Below are 19,477 nucleotides of genomic sequence, written 5' to 3'. Positions count from 1 at the left end.
CTGCCGCCGCCCGAGAGGCGGAACGAGACGATCTCCCCCCCCCCGCCCCCCGCGTAATCTCGCCCCGGCTTGCCGGGCGAGGCGGGTACGAAAGTCACAAAAAAAGCTCCTCCGTCGAATAATGAGAGGAACAGACTGTGACCGTGGGTCTAGAATGTTCTTACTGCTGTCGAAATGCTGAAACATTCTGAGCTTTCTAATGACTGCGGCTGAGGGGAAATCCAAGGCGGCCGCGCAAGTGGAGCCAGGTTTGAGTGCTGAGAGGAAATCATTTCCCCGGAAAGGCGGTCGAAGAGTTTCCTCGAAACAGAGGATGTGGAAGAGCGTTCAGTCAACACGACTCCTCGGGTGTCGGTTTTCCCGCTGGGTGAATTCACAGTAGTGTGTGTAACTGCCACGGGAGAGCATGCTCACATGCACCAAAGAGATATGAGGGGGGACTTTGACAGTGTTGGGCACAGATTTGATTTTGTGTTTTGAACAGCATGTTGTGTTTTTTGGTTCTGAGCAACATATTTAAAAGGGCACACAGGTATGTGTTGTTCTTCAGTACAGTAAGTGGACATGTAAAGTTGCTTAAAGATTTCATTAATTATGGTCACAATGACATTGCTTAATAAACATGAGACCCTAGGTGGCAATCTGATTCCCCTGAGCAATGTCTCTCCTGATTGGATATTTTATTTGAGCTGGGAGCTTTACAAATGCACTACCATGCAGTAATGGGATGACACAGTAGAAGACATGTAACCGCATAAATGGAGTCCAAAAAGGTTTTCTGCTTGTGAACCACAAACTAAAATATCGGCCAGAAATGGCTCATTAGGGTTTACAATCAATTCACCCAATCAGCTGGAAGAAACAATGCGTCCCTCTTTGAGAAGAATAACATGAGATATTAACAGTGAACTAAGTAACCATGAAAGGAAATTAATCAGACACAACTTAAATGGTTCAGTTGCAGTATACAATGTATACATGAATGGGGAGATGTAAATGTAAAATGCACAGAATTGTGTGTTAGAGCTAAGAAATAACTTCTCTATACTCTCCAGAGTGATACACTGAAAAAAAATGTATTACTGTCTATTGATGAGTTATGAGGTTATTAGCAAACAGATGGCTAATGATGATAATAAGAAGTGGTTAATGGAACTAATTGTTTTGAAAAGGTTATATGATTAATGGAGTTGTTTTGACATAGTGTCTGATATAGAACTGTAGTATAGTATAGTGTATATACAATATGTATGGGAAATTTACTCAAAACAGCAGAAATAATATCCCCTGTTCACTACAGGCTTACTACTGTTTATTTAACTTTGAAAAGGCAAAGTCTGAGTCAATATACAGATCCTGATTCATGATTTTTTTTTCTTATAGTGCAATCACACCCATATATATGAAGTATGCCAGGTGTAACTGAAGATCCCTTCCACTGCTGTGCTTGTTATAGGCTGAAAAACTGGCAGTTCAGACTTAGCAATTGAGGTGAGGCCATTAATCAGTGCTTATCGCCCGCTTTAATCGCTCAGCCAAGTGCTGAGTAACGGTGAGAACCAGCAGACGCTGCAGCTCTCCAGGACCGGGGAAAGCCGCCCCTGGGAGGCAGGCACCGAGGCTGGGAAACAGCGTCTCCTTCCCCAGCCTGCTCAGGGAACTTCGGCGGTCGTTCCACAAACAGATGTTTTCTTGGTGCTGCCTGAGCTGCCTCTTCATTCACGTACGGGGTTAGCCAGCGCACCACCCCCCCCCCCCCCCCACATGTGGTCCGATCAACCGCGCCATCGAATTGAATTGCAGTCATTTAGCGGATGTCCTTGCCACCGGCGATTTGCTAAAGGAAGTATGTAAGTGCTTTCGTTGGGGTCTAAAGTGCAAGGGAGCTGCTACAAGGGATAAGAGTACACGCATGCTCACTGTCAATAACTCTGATGAGAGTTGCACGACTCAATTCAGTCGGCTAACCCGACTGGACAGCTATTGATGTCATTCTATTTTGTGAACAATTACGTGTTCATTAAAGTCTTTTTCCCCACAAACAAATCAATGACACATACAGACTCGAGGAGAGTATTCAAGCGATTCTGAACTCCAGTATCAAAGGCCAATGTGAAAAGCATAGTTACTGTGGGTGCCAGATCCTGAAAATGGCTTTTTTTTTGTGTGTGGAGAACCAACGTGTGCAATAAGTGCAGACCTTTCATCAATCTTTGCCATTAGCTGGTGTTCCAGGCAGGTCCGGATAATGCAGTCTTTGATGTGGCAGTTTCAGTGCACCGATTTGCTCATTTGAAAGGAGCAGATTGAGAGAGGGAATCCCCTGGGTGTAATCCGGTACGGTTGGCACAACCTGTGCTGCACTTTTAACCGTTCGTAAAAGGCAGCTAATGCCCATATGCACACACATTGTACTTTTGCGTCATGTTGACCACAATATTTTGAAGAAAAATGTGGACATTTAAATTGAACCTTGGATTAACGCCCTACGTAGGCTACTTTATCAGGATTTACAAGTGGTGGCAATTGCCTTTGAAATTAACGGCAGCTTTGTTCAGCACTTTACGAGCTGTAAATGGGTATCAGGCCAGTTTGAAAAGTTATAGGTCATTGTCGCACAAACAATGAAAGACTGCAAGATCCCAATAAAACTCCCATCAGCAAAGCAATTTGCTAGAAAACTAGACAGCTAGTATTTCCTTGAGAACCAGAAACTGCAGAAGAAGGTGCTGTGGGTATCAATTGTTTGTCATTTAATCGATTAAAGGATTCTTTCAAATGTTTTATATTTGTGCAAACCTTCTACTCACGCTGTGACTCCCCCATTGGGTAATTAGCCAAACTTAGCCTCCCAAGCTTAGCCCTGAAAGGCAGAAACTGCCGTTAGAGCTAGTAACAGTGCTGTATTTTGAAAATGCCTTAAAAGTCATGTTGCAATGTATCAAGACAGAGAATTTTTTTTTAAAGTACATTGTTTTTTCAGATACAACTTACTTTATGAAGAAGTACTTTTTTCAATTGAGTTTTAGGAGTCCAATACAGCATATAACAGAATAACGTTCAGACAACCCAATAATTCCCTCTTCTTCCAGCAGTAGAGCAAGCAGAGAAATGGGAGGGGGTGAGTGTTTGTTCTGTGCACAGTAGATTCTTCTGTTTGAATCTCATCCTTGTTTCTGTTTGGTTGAAACAAGGATCAGATTGTCAAACTGACTTGGCATAAGACAGTTTACCTGGAGAACATTGTGTCTTGAGTATAGCTCTGTGCCTGTACCATACCTGGATGTTTTAAGTTTGTTTCGTGTGTGTGCGTGTGTGTGTGTGTGTGTGCACGTGTGAGTGCGTGTGTGTGTGTGTGTGTGTGTGTGCGTGTGAGTGCGCGCATGCGTGTGTGTGTATGTGCATGTGTGTGTGTGTGTGTGTGCGTGTGTGTGTGCGTGAGTGCGTGCATGTGTGTATGTGCGTGTGTGTGTGTGTGTGTGTGTGTGTGTGTGTGTGTGTGTGTGTGTATGCGTGTGTGTGCGTGTGTGTGTGTGCGTGCAATGTGTTGAGCCGTTAAGCGCTGGATGCATCTGTGAGGCAGTATTGGCCCTTATTAACAGACTCCTGCACAGCAGATAAAGTGATTTTGCCCCGCCTGATGGGCCCTTATCTGGGTACAGGCAGAATGAGAGATTTGGAAGGACACCACCTTATCAGATAACCAGCAGCTGGTGCCAGGGGGCACAGGGTTTTTTTAGTTTTCTGTGAGGGAGGGTGGAAATTCGGTGGAGTTTTTGGAGCATTGCTCGTTCAAGGGGACCGTTCCAGCTGTTAGACTCATCCCCATTACATTCTCTACCCTTCTCCTGTAGGAGAGACACGGCCTATCGATTTTCCTTTTGTTTTTTCCCCCTTTTCCATTTTAGTGGCATTTATAATGCTCGCCCTGATGAGCAGGGAAGGCAAAGCCTCTCAGATAAATCGCCAAACGTTGGCCATTTTTCTCTCGGGGCGATGCAGCGCAGAGTCGCGGAGTGATGGGACGGCCCAGGGAGAATGATCACAGCTGCCTCCACGGAACACAGCTTTTCTGGGAACCTGCTCAGTCTTTTAAGACAAACCAACAAGACTGTCATGCTGATCAAGCGTTTAACTCCTGGGTCAGACTGACCGTTTAGAGTTCTCATGCCATCTAGAAATATCTAGCCTTGAAGAGAAACACAAGTTTTTCATGTTCCACCATACTTATTCAACTACAGTGCTCTACAGAGCTCCCATTTTAGAAGCATTTGCTGCTAGAAGTTGACTTGTGCTAACTGGAAAAATAACTAGTACATCCTAATTTACTAATTAGGATGTATTAGTGTGCTCCTAAGTTAAAAAAAAAAAGTTAGCATAGCGCCCTGGTGTAGCTGATTAACCTGGCTCTTATATTTCCACCATATTGCACCTCATGGCCAAGACATTCTAATAAAGGTTGGTGAAATAGAAGTTGACTGTGGTGTGGAAAGAATGCTGTGCACTGTTTAAGCTTCTGCTGGGGAATGTCTTAGTATCTGGGTAGCTACAAAATTGAATTTAGAACTGCTAGCTTACTGTACGAGAGATGGTGCTTTATGATACTGACCTCAGCAACATCCAAGTGTCCTACTGAATGTAAATGAGTATCTCATAGCAGCTTTAGCATTTTTTTACAGCTGTAATGAATTCATATTTTGCCTCACTGTGGGTATGCAAATCAAATGTGCATAAATCCTGTATGCATGCATTACTGAGATGGTAAATTAGCAAGATACGTATTTCTTAAATGCAGAAACAATTCCTGTCAGATCTCAGGATGTGTGTGTATGCATGGTAACATGTATATATATACTTTGTGTATATATAAACAGTGAGCTCCAAAATGATTGGGACAAAGACATATATAGAATTGGCTCTGTACTCAACAATTTTAGATTTGTAATCAAACAATTCACATGTTGTTACATTGCAGATACTCAGCTTTAATTAAAGGGTATTTTTTAAATACATTTTTGTTTCACCATGTAGAAATTAAAGCACTTTTATATATAACTCCCCACCCCCCATATCAGGGCACTGTAATGCTTGGGACATATTAATGTTATGAAAATGAAAGTAGTCATGTGTAGTACTTTGTTGCATATCCTTTGCATGCAATGACTGCATTAAATCTGTGGCCCCTAAACATCGCCAGGTGCTGAGTATCTTCTCTTGTGATGCTCTCCCAGGCCTGTAATGTAGCCATCTTCAGTTCCTGTTTGTTTCAGGGGCTAGTTGCTTCAGTTTTCTTTTCAGGATATGAAACACACGTTCATTCTGATTCAGATCAGGTGAATGACTTGGCCAGTGAAGAATTTTCTAGTTTTTGGCTTTGCGAAATTCCTTTGTTGCTTTAGCAGTAGGTTTGGGATCATATTCTTTCTGTATGATGAAGCGCCGTCCTTAAGTTTGGAGGCATTTGCTTGAACTTCAGAAGATAAGATGCTTCTGTGCACTTCAGAATTAATTCAGTTACAATATCAGTGAAGACAAGTGTCCAGTTGTTGTGACAGCCATACATGTCCAAACCATAACGCCCCCACCACCATGTTTCACAGATGAGGGTGGGGAGGTGCTTTTGATCTAGGGAAGTTCCTTTTGACCACCATACTTTGCTCTTGCCTCACTCTGATACATGTGAATCTTGGTTTGATCTGTCCACAAGACATTTTTTTTTCCAGAACTCTGCAGGCTCTATTAGGTACTTCTTAGCAAACTGCAACCTGGCCATCCTGTTTTTGCAGCTAACCATTGGCTTGCCTCTGGCAGTGTAGTCTCTGTAGTTCTGTTTGTGAAGTCACTGACACATCTACGCTTGCATCCTGATGATTGCTTCACATCTGTTGGACCAGTGTTTTGGACGTTTTTCATCATTATGCCAAGAATTCTTTGGTCATCAACTGCAGAGGTTTTCCTTAGCCTACCAGGCACTTTGTAATTGCTGAGCTCACTAGTTTGTTCGTAATGATGTTCCACACAATTGATTTTGTCTAAGGTTTGCCATATGTCTCTAACTGTTTATTATTTTTATCTCTCAGCCACATAATGGCTTCCTTGACTTCCCTTGGTTCAGCGCTGGTCCTCATATTGACAAACACCAAAAATAGACTCCAAATGCAATCAAAAGCCTAGAATCAAAACTAGATGCTGAAAGCTCTCATATACCTGCATTAACAAAGTAAGTGGACACACCCAACTAATCAGAGTCATTTGTTCCAAACATTTGCCCTGAAAAGCATGCCCTGAAATTAGGGGGGCGGTGACTATAAAAAGTGCTGTCATTTCTATGTGGTGAAATCAGACTGTATAAAAATTCCCTTTAATAAAAGCTGAGAATCTGCATTTCAACCACATGTGAATTGTTTGATTACAAATCATGAATGTACACAGCCAAATAAAACAAGAAAATATGCCTTTATGGAGCTCACTTTAAATATATATGTATATCATGATTTTTTGTTCCATAATTAAACATGAAATAGAATGTTGTCACATCCCCAGGCACCATATGTTCATCTCTATCTGTTCACAAGGCTCTCTTGCATACTAATGAGGATGACATTATCTAATTATACTGCCAGAGGCACGTCTGGGATGGGAATCAGAATGACTGACAGGTCCAGCCTAAATCGTTACAGGTGAATGGTGAACGTTTAAAGCCCTCTCAACCCTCTCACGGGCACTGTTTGTTCCTCCCTGTCTGTTCCTCCGTTTATATTCGACTGACTGTCCTTACCTCCCTAACAGCCTGCTCGGGAATGATTAACAGCGCTAATGCTTTATTCTGATGGTATAATTACTGAGAAGAAGCAGGCATCTCTGTGCTGAGGCACTTCTGACTGCAGACCTTACGTGAATGTGCACTTCTCTCCGATTAGCATTCATCGCGCTCGTGACGAAATTTCAATCAATGAGAAAGCAATTGAATGCCTTTAATAAGTTCCAGAATCCATAACAATAACTGTGCCAAGTCATACAAGAGCTCGTTCGCCTGTTTTGGGAATTGAACCGAATTCTCCCAGTCCATAGAACAGTGACATTACCACACTTGACCCCGCAATATGTTCATATAAAACGCCCCTCCTGCATTAGCCACGTTGCCTTGCGCGACTGATGTGACCTGTACTTTTGAGAGCCTCAACCTCAGGATCCAAACAGACGTCCGTTCGGCTTTGCGCAAACTCATCCACCGTACGCGCGGGTCCACATTGCACATTCAAACGTGTTTTCATAGCACTTTCTTTAACAGCGCCTCTGCGCATCTGTACCATGAAGGTTGCATTTAGTTAAACGGCACTCAAAGGAAATGAATCTTTTAAAAACAAACGAAAAACAAGAGGCAAATGAAAGACAATCCGCCAATCAATGCAGCAGTCTGGCTGCATCGGGCGATGCGTTCGGACTCCACCGCAGGGATTCTGCAGGAAAGCGCCGACGCTCCCATAGCTTTTAACACCATATCCTTTCGAGACCCGGAAGAAAAAGCGTAATGCAAGGGTTTTGGATAACAAAAAACATGTGGCAGTGAAACTATTTTCAGAAAGCTTATTTATTTAATTTTAATTGAAGATTCCTTGTAGGTTTCAGTGTAGTTGAATATATGGTTGTTGAGATTAATACCGGAGACTCATGTCCCCTACAGGGGACAGAAAATGAATTTCCGTGTCTGCCGAGGCTGCCATGTTGCTCACATAGCATTTAAAGATTTCACGCCAGTTGAAGGCCAATTACCGAAAAGAGGAATCTTTTTTAAATGTTTATTCATGAATGGGTTGGCTTTCTGTGAAACGGGGAATCTAGGTACACTACTCAGAATGCTTTATAAACAGTGTTTGAAAATGGATAGATCATTTTTGAGGGTGTGGAATACATCACAGTACTTGTGTGTGTGTGTGTGGGGGTGTACTATCCCACAATCATGGTCAGCCAGAAACACTGGCTGTTTCCATAAAACATTCCTTTCGATATTTTACGAAATCCCATGCAAATATATTCCCCGCTCGTCAGCCCCCCCTACCCCCCCCCTCCACCCACCTCGTCCCCCCGCGCTCTCTATAGAGAGAGCTATAGGGTTCGGCTCAGTTTGAATTTCAAAGATATGATAAATAAAGCGTGTGGTGCTGCGGCCCTCAAACCACGGCAGAGCCCGGCTTTCAAATGCAAATGGAAGATTATGTAGCGCGCTTCTCCGCCGTAGGTATCGGCGTTTAGGAGAAAATCCTTTAAGGCCATCAAACTGGGCATAAATTATGGAAGGGCTTCTTTACGGCTCTTTTTTTTATTTGCCATCTGCCCCATTAGGGGGCCGTTCCGTAGGCATTTCCCGGCACTGAGACTTTTTAATGCTTTGTTGTGGAGCAACTTCGCCGACTCGACGGCGGCGGAGCGGCGTTTGAAACTTCGCTGCGGGTTTCTGGGCCGCGCCCCGGCACCACTGAGACCGGGCTCGGGAGGGCCGAAGCAGATTGATAATAATCAGAGCTTGTTATCTAATTGGGTTAAATAATTTAATAATTAGGATCGCTGTCACTCGCTTGTGCTAATACCTGGGATTGAGTCATGCCCTGAAATTAATTAAAAGCCAGACAGTGGTGATACTTTGTCCGCTGTCCATTGTGTTTGGGCCCCACCCCTCAGGTCCCTTGTTGGGTCCATTGCATTTGTGGTCCTCTCCACTGCAGAGTGTGTGCTATTAATTATGACTTTTACCTTGATCCTGAAGTCCAGGTTGCTAAATGTAACATTTTTCTGTATACATTACCCGTCTATATGGCCAATTATTGGTATTCTGAATGTGAACTTTTTATGTGGAGGCTTTCTGTAAATATTTCAGTTATATGTAGCACAAGTCTTCACTATTTCATTGTATTTCTAGACACCTTTTTTTTCCTCCAATTTCTCCCAGAGAATTCACTTTCAGTCGTGCTTTGTGACAGTTTCATTGCAAAATATTTTACATATACTTTTGCCAAACCATGTGATTAATTGATTTATCGACAGTCAGGCACGTCACTGAAACGATTCAGTTCAAACACCTTACCCAAGGGCGCAGTGGTCGGCGCCAGCTCGGCATTTGTCCCTGCAGCATTGTGGTTCCTGGTTCCGTACCCCAACCACTACCACGCACTGCCACCCAGGGCCTGGCACCACGGGCACTGCCAGCCTTTCGCACCTGCCACCTTCACACTTCCCTTTTCCGAGGCTTTGCCTCACAGCTCAGAGACGAGACGCGCGCAGCTGGAAAGGGAACATAGCGGGATTATTATTAGAGTACGACCGAATGGCTTTGCGGAGGTTTTCTGTCGTGCGGCTCATTTAAATGTTTGGTCTCAAGGAAACGGGGCTGAGGAAAGCGCCTCAGAAATCCGCGGATAAAGCCTGGGGGGGGTCGAGCCGCGCGCGCGCGAATTAAGTCCCCCCCCGCGCGGCTCTGAATGACGCCGGCCGGGGAAAACACCGCAGCGAGAGCCCGCCTCCGAGCAGTGCGTCAAACCACCGCTCCCACAGAAAAGGAAGAAGTGACGGAGAGCGGAGAGGGAGAAATAAAAGAGAGAAGGAGGAGGCCAGGGACATCGCGGTACGATAAATGTGGAAAAATATTAGATGGCGGGGGGAGGCTGGAATGCACGGTTTCATTAGCAGTCCGGTCGGGGAAGGCGATCCTCCCGGGCTCCCAGAGGGTGGAGGGGCGGGGACCGAGAAGCCTGCCTGTTAGGGCGCAGCGGGAGGATACTGTCTCTCTGAAGAGCAGCTCGGGTTCCTGCATCCGGTTGCACCTCTGCACTCTGTACCCCCCCTCCACCCACCAGCCCCCCTTCCCATCCTTCATCTCCATGGATGCTTCTAGACGTGTGCCAGGGCTGTTCTGGGCCTGTGCCCCCTGCCCTTCTCCTCTGGTTCTCTGTAAGAGGCCTGATTAGTGAGGAGCCCTGTCCTCACAGGCAGCTTATGTATGAAGTCTCACATGCAGTATTGCATTTATTGAACACGTTACATACAGTAAATAGGTGACAGTAGTCAACGGGCATAGCTACATGCAGATCTCATAAAAGAACACAATGTCTTTCTTTGCTCTCCCTCTGTTTCTCTCTCTCTCTTTGTCTTTCTGTCTGGCTGTACTTGCACCATTTGTACTGTATGTGTGTGGGAACAATATCCTCTCAGACAAGAATGCCCATCCCTGTTCCTGGAGATCTAGGTTTTTAGCCTAACCCTAACAAAGCCCACCTCATTCAACAGTTAGAAATCTCCTTGAACTGCTAATTAGTAGAATCAGGTGTGCCAAGTTAGGGTTTAAACGAAACCGTACAGGATGGAAGAACAGGGTTGGGCAGCCCTGCTCTAGGGCACATTGGGTGCACTGGACTTTACTCCTAAGTGTGCTGTGTCTGTGACAGAAATTTGATTTTTTAGTGTGGTGAAGAGTATCCATAAGGCACAGGCCAAAACTGATACAGGAGAGGCTAATGGTCGCATTTCTGTAGTGTCATTGCCTCCGTGAAATCATTATTCCCCCAGAGTGGCCATAGACACTCAGAGAAAAATGACTCAAACAGCATTAGATGCAGAAAATAGCTACTCCCTACAAAGTTGTTGCTATTTATATTATAAGTACATCATAATCTTTTGGTAGTACAAATGCTTTTAAAATCTAATCTGGGCTGCAGCAGTATGTGATGTTATCACTTTCATACCTGAAAGGCTAATGGCCAATCTACGCCGTTTTGTGTTTTTAATCCCCAAAAGTAGTGCTGTCCAACATGACACAAGTTCAGAGGCCTTTAAATACTAAGTTCAATGTGTTCCATTACACCTTCTTAGTTGAAAAACATATATAAAAAAATATAATAGGATTTTGAAATGGTTTGAAATTGTTTTATTCCATGAAAATAAGTTTTTTAGATAATTCAAATGAATGCCCAACATAGTTTCATAGCCCAAATTTTCATTTAGTATTGTATACCCTTATTGTATCTGGGATGTGATATGATCATTTTTAAAATAATAGACATATTAGGAGCCATTGAGTACAAACTATTATACTTTGCATTGCTGTTTATAGTTTATTATATATGTATATAGAAAACAATGCATCCAGACAGTTGTGTATGAGTATACAGAGGTGGAAAGTCCAGGGATCAAAAAGTAAAAGTCCAACCATGAACTCAGCTAGCTGATTTCATTAATTAGTTCTACCTCCTGGGTGAAGATGTCATTTCAGAGAATGCCTGTTCTCTGATCCTGCCACAGGGGTCCACATAATGTGATATAGGTATGTCAGTGATGTTTAATAATGTAAAAAAAAAAATGTATATAAGACTAAAAAAAGTATGATGCTATTTTTGTTTTAAAATTCATGCTGGGTAATATGCTAATTTGAAGGTGTTCAATGATGCACAAGTAATAAAAATATATATTACTCGTGAATATGCAAATGATTAAACGTTTTGCTGTATATCTTCCTCTCCGATACCCATTCTGTCTGACAAGGCAAAATTTCATGGCTGTTTCAGAACCCCAAGGACATTTTTCAAGGAACTGAGCAGCAGTTATAAAACCCTTTAAATTTTGTGTTTCAAGGTCCCTGATTTGATGGCAGCTTAGATGCCACCACTTTGGGCATTTCAAAACACTATCTTAAAAGTGTAAGCATACAATTAGCCACGTTAGCATTTAGCATGTGCCCACGCCACACCTTGAGTACAACTACCATGCACCACAAAGGATGATTAATGTATGCACTGAGCACTTTTTCTGACGATTAAAAGCCATTTAAAGTTCATTCGCATTCTAAGATAGGGTTTCAAAACAAACAACCTCCTGGTGTCATTTAATACCTTTTTTTACTCGCCAGTCCCCAAGTCTAATATATCAAGGTACAGAAGACGTGGAACATTGAAACGCGAAACGTGCGTAGCTAAAGACATCGCTGAGATGAGGAAGTATTCTACAGTATACAGTAGTAGAGAAGCATTGAAGGCAGAGAGAGAGAGAGAGAGAAAAATCCTAACCAAATACAGGCTCAGTGACCACACCTTAGCAATTGAAGAAGGCACAGAAATTATTACTACCCAAAGAGGAACGTATATGTAGTCATTGCAAGACGGGAAGAGTAGAGACTGAGATGCACTGTATTGCTGTATTGTGAAAAATATCCACAGATAAGCAAATACGACATCAAAATTCCAAAACAAATTTTCCTCCTTTACAAATGAACAAAAGCTGCGAGTCCTATTAGGGGAAGGACCTACAGCCTCACATAGCTAAATATGTTTTGGCCTGTCTCAACCTGCGGGACAGTGAGTAAACATATAACAAGAAAGATTTATTACGAACATAATAAAAACTTGAATTAATAGAATATTGTATAATATGGTAGTAGTATAGTATAGTATAGTAATGGTTCATTTAATAGTTAATAAATGTTATGTTACTGTCATCCATGCTGTTATTGTTACTTTTTTACATTCTTATGATTGATTGTTGTTATCACTACACTTTGGCAATATGTATTTTTTTAAATATATCATGCCAATAAAGCATTTGAATTTGAATTTGAGAGAGAGAGAGAGCTGCAGGCAGTCCAGAGAAGGGACTTTGTGGTGATAGCAGAGCTTCAGTCAGAGACTTGTCCCAGACACATCAATGAAATTAATAATTCATATTATCACAAACCCTGATGCTTATTATATGCTTCCTCGGGTGTTCAGCCTAGTGCTAGATAGATGTGTGCATGTGTGAGATCTAAATTATTACACAACCCAGTTAGAGTAGGCCGGCTTAACAAAGTTGACTTACTGTAGCTGAATTAACAAGCTGAATGAACAGCTAACATTTAGCACTTATTTACACAAAACATTATTGCTTCCTGTGATAGATGAATCATTAATAAAAACCAAAATGTTAGGTGATTTGGTATTACTTTTGTGTTTTAATTTTGCAACCACTAGAGGGCAGCAGTAACCCGAAGAGTGCTGACTGATTTAATCTCACTTTACCCTGGAAGTATGAGGCCAATAGCACCTCGACTCTGTGAACTGTCAGTCAAAATTGCCTGATGCTGACTCAGATCCTGCTCATGACAGCAGTGTTAGGGGGCACAGCTGGCTACTGTGCTAGTTAGTACTATTGTACTGAACAGCTGTATGTCATATATGTGTACATGATAACATCACTATTCAGATATGGTGATATTTAATGCTCCAGGTACTGGTGCATTAAATAGCGATTGTATTGCAGCCTGTACTGGGTCTTGGGTGCGTGGGGGTGGGGGGTCTGTGCCCACGAATGGAACGAGGGTTGGGTGTGTATGGTGAGGGGGAGGCAGTAAATTTGTCTCACTGATGCTGACTTTGTCGCTGATGCTGGGAGCAGGCTGTCAATGATGGCATAGTACTGGAGTAAATATGGTACAGAAGAAGCAGACGCCCTCATTATGGTCTGCATTCCAAAAATACAAAAAAATCACCCAGAAACAAACCGACTTCCTCATTAAAAAAGAATGACTTGTTTTATAGAAGGGAATGTGATGTGTGAAAGCAAGTGTGTGGGTGTGTAGTGAAGTGTGTGTGTGTGTGTGTGTGTGTGAGAGAGAGAGAGAGATAAGGCAATGCCTCCCAAAGGCTGTACATGCTCCAAATTCCCAGTAATGTCCTCATATGCTGATGTAAACATAACTGAGAAAGAGCAGCACGTATGTAAATAACTACATACGTTTACACACACACACACACACACACACACACACACTAATAAATCAATTAATAAATCTAGAAATCATTCATAAATCAATGATGTATTTATATATGCAGCTGGTATTTGGAAATGTATCACAAATTATTCAAACCTGAAGGAGATATGGAAACATCACAAATGTACAGTGGACATTAACTTCAGCAGTCCTGTGTCTAGCAGGCCTATGAAGCCCCCTTTTGGAATTTTACTGTAATTGCAGTTAGCCTCCAGGAATAAATGAACCTCTTTCTGTGTCAGATCCCCCCTATCATTTGTGTGCTGCTTGAATATACCCATGTTTGTGGAGTATAATTAGAGGGTGTTTTGTGCTAGGGACTTAAGAGACCTTATGCCCCCACCTCTCTGATTGACAACTCCCGTTCAAGTGTGTGCACTGTGCCTTCCCTCAGTGCAATCCTGCATGTAACCTGCCCTCTGTTGGTCATTTTCTGTCATTGCACTTCATTACTGATCACAAATTATGAAAAACAGAAATTCACTCATTGAATAATTTTCCAAATACAATTTAAACTGTTTTACAGTTCATTTATAACTGCAACACCAGACTAAGTATTGATATTTCATGAGACACCTCCAGCACTGAGTGGCTAGCAAACTTGTCTTGGGAATAGTGGAAAATATTAGGCCTATTAAGACTACTATTAAATAATTATTGAAAATTTTATAACATGATTTACTTACTGATTTAAACATTTGAAAATGAACGTATTATAGGTTGGATGACTATAATATTAAATAGAAGTAATAAGAAAAATAATCACAGTTACAACTACAACAAACAACAATAATCAACTGCAGCCAACAATAACCAACAAAAACAACTAACAAGAAAACACGACTTATGTGGCACTGCTGTTAGCTTTCTTTAGCTTTCATTACAATGGTTATTCCTGAATTCTTCATTCCTCTTCAGACACTTTCCCACTTCTTCATCTTATTTCCCTGAAGTGAGTGACAGTTGGCCCCGCCCCCCTGAAGCCATCACCATTTTTCTCCTTTCAGTGTGCAGCCTGGGCTGGTCACCTCCAAATCACACTGGCCTGTCTTACAGGAAGTGGGTTACGGTCGTCCCAGCAGGCTGCGCGGAGGGTGTGGCTATACGCATCATTCTTCCACTCACTCCCGTCCTATGGGGCGCTGTGTGAGAATGTGTGTGGGTTTCTGTGTCAGTGTGCCTGTGTGTGTGCGGGAGAGAGATGAGTGTGCTGTGCAGGTTGACGCGTGTGTATTTGTGTCCTGCCTGCAGGTGTATGCGGGAGATGGGGACTGTGGGAATCATTAAAGCTGAGGAGCGGGGTCGGCTGGACGGCGGCAGTTGGCAGATGGGTACACAGGGAGTCATGTGTCACATCTGTCGGCCCAGAGGCGGCGTGCCGCTCGCCGCCCCTTTTCCTACCCCGTCTCCCGGCCCCCTGGTGTTCCTCTGAGCGCACTCCTCTGACCCACTTAGAGACTTAGAACTGCTAAGGGTGGGGTTGGGGGGGGGGGGCAGAGACTAAATAAATCTGATGGATAGAGGGACTACCTCCAATAGTGACTCCTCCGCAGACAGAGAAGCACCATGTAGAGTGTGGAGGAGTGTGTAGTCAAGTCGAGCTCCTGTTTCCTGCGCAAGGAGTGTGTGGTGTGATGGGGCCTGTACAGTGCAGAGTAGATTAGCTCTCAAGCGTGAGCAAGTAAACGCCTGCCATAGTTAGGGAACGGACAGCGTCTCCGGGAACCTGCTTGATCAATCTGGGATCATCGGTCAAGGCTATGGTCCGAGATTTGGATGCTGTTTCTTGATGGTGGAGGTCAGGGAGGGAGGGAGAGAGACAGAGCGCGTCGCTAGGGAGGTGGGACAGCGGCCGTCGGAGCGCCCCCCACGGGCGTGAGGCTGGACCATGATGCTCTTCTTCCGGGAGGAGTGGGAGGTGGAGGGCTTGCAGACTGTGGGGATCCTGCTGGTCATCTGCAGCTCTCTGAAGCTCCTGCACTTCCTGGGGCTGATCGACTTCACCCACCCAGGTAAAAGTGGAGGGACAAGAAGATGGAGGAAATGAAAGGGGAGAAGCAGAGGCAATGGTTTGGAATACAATAATTAGATAAGTGAAGACCAAGGGGAAGGGTGGTGGATTAGAGGAAAGGTGGAGTTAAATTAATGGCAGTGCACGGAAGTGAGAGAGGTGAAGGTGAGGTTTAGATGAACGGTGGAGGTACATGATGGATCAGGGTGAAGTTAAGAGAAGGGCATGAGTATATGATGGCGAGAGATGGGTGGAGCTACTACAAATGTAGAGGGTAAAGGAAAGGTAAGAAGAAAGATGGAAGCGAGGGGGGGAGGGTGGAGGTGAGGGGGAATGCGACAGGAATGCGAACGGTGGAGCTGAGAGGAATGGTCTTATTAAAGATGGAGCAGGTGGAGTCGAGGCAGGAGGAAATCAGGAGGGAAGTGATGCAGATAAGAAAAAGTGGAGCAACTTTAAGTGAAGAGACAGAGTGTAGATTATAAAAACAATGAAGGTAGGAATGGGAGAACTGGATTGAGACTCGGGTGTCGAAGGCTGGAGAAAAGGGGATGGACGTAAATGAAAAGAAGTGAATGGGCTGAATGGGTGGAGGGTAAGAATGAGAGAAGAGCAGTGGCACAGACAGCAACATGCATGATGTAATCAGAAATGAACCTCGTGGTGCAGAGAAATAATGTCACCAATAATATCATCCTGCGCTGCAGCTGGTGGGTGAAATATCATTGGAATGACTCTGACTTGTGCATGTAAACATGATGTGGGGAAAGAGGCCGTGTGCTTCAGTGAGCAGCTGGGTGTGTAGCCTCTGCTTGAGGCCTTGGCTCCCTCCAGCTGCTCCACATATGGGCACCTCTCCCACAAACAATGCTTGGCTCCCACAGCATTCCCTAAATTCTGTCGAATGTTGTTGAGTCACTTAATAGCATTGCAGGAACTCATAGTATTACTTAGTTAATGCAAAAATAACTTGAACTGTGGATGGTTATTTTTGTTAGTTTTATTGGGAAGGTTAACAGGTTAATCTTTAGCCAAACTTATATTTCAGTACTTTGATTTGGGACAGTCTTGAAATTTTATTGACACATTTTTTGTCTTTCCCAAGTCTTTCCCAATTTGAAGATAACTAGCTGGGGGGTATTTCTTGTAGGCTTGTTTGCAGCTTGCCTGAAACATTAGTTCTCTGACTTTGACATAACTTATTTTGAACCAATAAATACAGTATGTTTTATTACTGTTTTGGTAACATTCTCATGGCAACATTTTCCCAACTATAGGCCCTTGAGCAGTGGAGCAGCTGAAGCTCTTGCCCCCCCCCCCCCCATATTTCAACAAAATTTGGCGCCCCTGGTCACGACCAAATGTGAATCCGGAATGTTCCTCGACCTTCTTGAAATGTTTTTGTTTTAGCTGGGTCTCCAGGCGACGGCTCGTCCATCTGATGCCCTTGCCCCCACGTCGTCGGTGCGTGTCCGTTTCAGCGGGGGGGGGCACACAGGGCATTGTTTCAGACAGGGGGCGGGGAGGGCTCATTAGAGGTGGCGGAGAGCCATGTAACGCGCTTTGAAGGGCTGCTCCTGTAATTAGCCCGGCACGTGCTGTGAGATGGTAATTGGGTTAATTCAGTCATACGTGACTAATTAACATGACCTGATTACAGAATCTGTCATGTTTAATACCACGGGCACCCTGAGAGCTCTATGTATAGAGCATGTTAATCTGCCCAGGGAAGTGATCTCATGCTCTACATGTCTGTTTTACTGTTTATTTATTTATTTTTTTTACAACTACCAAAATGCAATTAATAATAAACTCTAAACACAAAACTTCAAATTGAGCTATTCAAAAACTCATTCTCATTGAGCACTCACCGTAAAGAAACCCAAAACTATACAATTGTCAAAATAGCCTTGATACATCTATCAAGCGTTAGTGCATTTGAAAAAATATATTCCTTTGACCTGGAATGGCTCCTCATTAGTAATAACTAACGAGGAGCCTGAAAATGCAAGCTGATGATCACTCGTCCCTGGTGACTGTGATCCCTGTGACTGTGGTACAGACTGGCAGAGCAGAGGTTCTCGAGTGTAAGACAGACGCTTCTGTGGAGCTTGTGAGCGCACGGTGGCAGTGCTGCCTTAGCCAGACTCCGCTCGCAGTCGTTCATGTCTTTCCCCCCCCCGCCTACTGCCTTGTGCCCTGTAGCGCTGCACCTCAATTCACAACCAGAGTGGCTGTTCTGATTCTATCTTGGGTACTGTACACGGGGCGGGGGGTGGGGGTGGGCGAGGGCCAGCGGGGAGGGGAGTGGGCCACAGAATGACTTCATCCCACTGTAAGATTTCTTTATCGCCACAATACTATTCTCTCAGCGCTAGGCATTAATGCAGTTCACATCCACCGATCAGTAGTGCTGTAAGTAGCAATTCACAGAATTTGGGCCTCTTTGGGACTCCAAGAAAAGAAATAATAATATGTCATTATTATTTATTTTCTTAATGTATCAATAGACACACAATCACAAAAATATTATCCAGCAGTCAATTTGAATGGAGAGTTAATCCCCACAAGTTAGAAATGACTCCTAATCTATCCTGGCCTCTTGTCTTTTGACCCTTGATTTTTTATGTCCTGCGCCTTCTTCTGTACTTTGATGTCTATATAGTGTAACTATCATAACTGCATTTTTCTTACTTAGCTTTTTCCATTTTTATCATGAAAGAGACACAGTTCTCCTGGTGTTCGTGATTCCCTGCTTGTGTTTGAACCATGCTGTTCCTATTAGTACTGTAGTGATGCTTCTGGAATGCATTGTTATTCGAGGATGTACTCTCAAGGAGTACTAGGTGCACTTTTCCTGAGCTGCGATATGAAAAATGTGATATGACGCAAGTCTTCAGACAACACTGCTCCTGGCCTACCACACCCCTTTAGCTGTGCCAGGTTCTGCCATTCTTTTCCAGTGTACTTGATAGTTGGAGCCAGAGCCATATGACAGCATGCAGCAATGACTGCCGTGATAACCAGCACGTGGCTGCTGTCAAAAGTCCATCCGAGCTAGGGGGGGTCGCCATGCTGCAGGAGAAACACTTTGTTCTGTTTAGAGAGAGCTCAGAATGGGGATGCGGTGACCTGGCCGGATACCCTGGCACTGGCGTGCAGTCAGTGCCCTTATACGGGGCATTGCACTGTGCCAGGGGGCATGTGGGCAGGGCACAGGCCCTCGTCTCTCTGCTGCTGCTCAGCTTGTCACCACCTGGGGCTGAAAGTGAGAAGACCTGACCGCTGTGTGAGCAGGCCGCTGTGTAACGGCTGTTTCAGTGAGTGACTCACTGACTCACTGACTCACTGTGTAACGGCTGTTTCAGTGAGTGACTCACTGACTCACTGGTCACTGTGTAACGGCTGTTTCAGTGAGTGACTCACTGTGTAATGGCTATTTCAGTGAATGACTCACTGGTTCACACAGGTCACTGTGTAATGGCTGTTTCAGTGAGTGAATCACTGTGTAATGGCTATTTCAGTAAGTGACTCACTGACTCACTGTGTAATGGCTATTTCAGTGAGTGACTCACTGGTTCACACAGGTCACTGTGTAACGACTGTTTCATTGAGTGACTCCCTGACTCACTGGTCACTGTGTAATTGCTGTTTCAGTGAGTGACTCACTGACT

General features: G+C 43.9%; 1 protein-coding gene across 4 annotated transcripts in view; it reads left to right on the top strand.

The window, feature by feature from the left end:
* Window positions 1-19,477, top strand: part of kcnip2 (Kv channel interacting protein 2) — a 123,341-nt gene that overhangs the window by 85,879 nt on the left and 17,985 nt on the right. The window lies entirely within an intron of this gene.

This window comes from Anguilla rostrata, chromosome 2 (genome assembly GCF_018555375.3).
Source record: "Anguilla rostrata isolate EN2019 chromosome 2, ASM1855537v3, whole genome shotgun sequence".
Classification (NCBI taxonomy): domain Eukaryota; kingdom Metazoa; phylum Chordata; class Actinopteri; order Anguilliformes; family Anguillidae; genus Anguilla; species Anguilla rostrata.
This window is presented reverse-complemented; position numbering and strand designations above follow the sequence as displayed.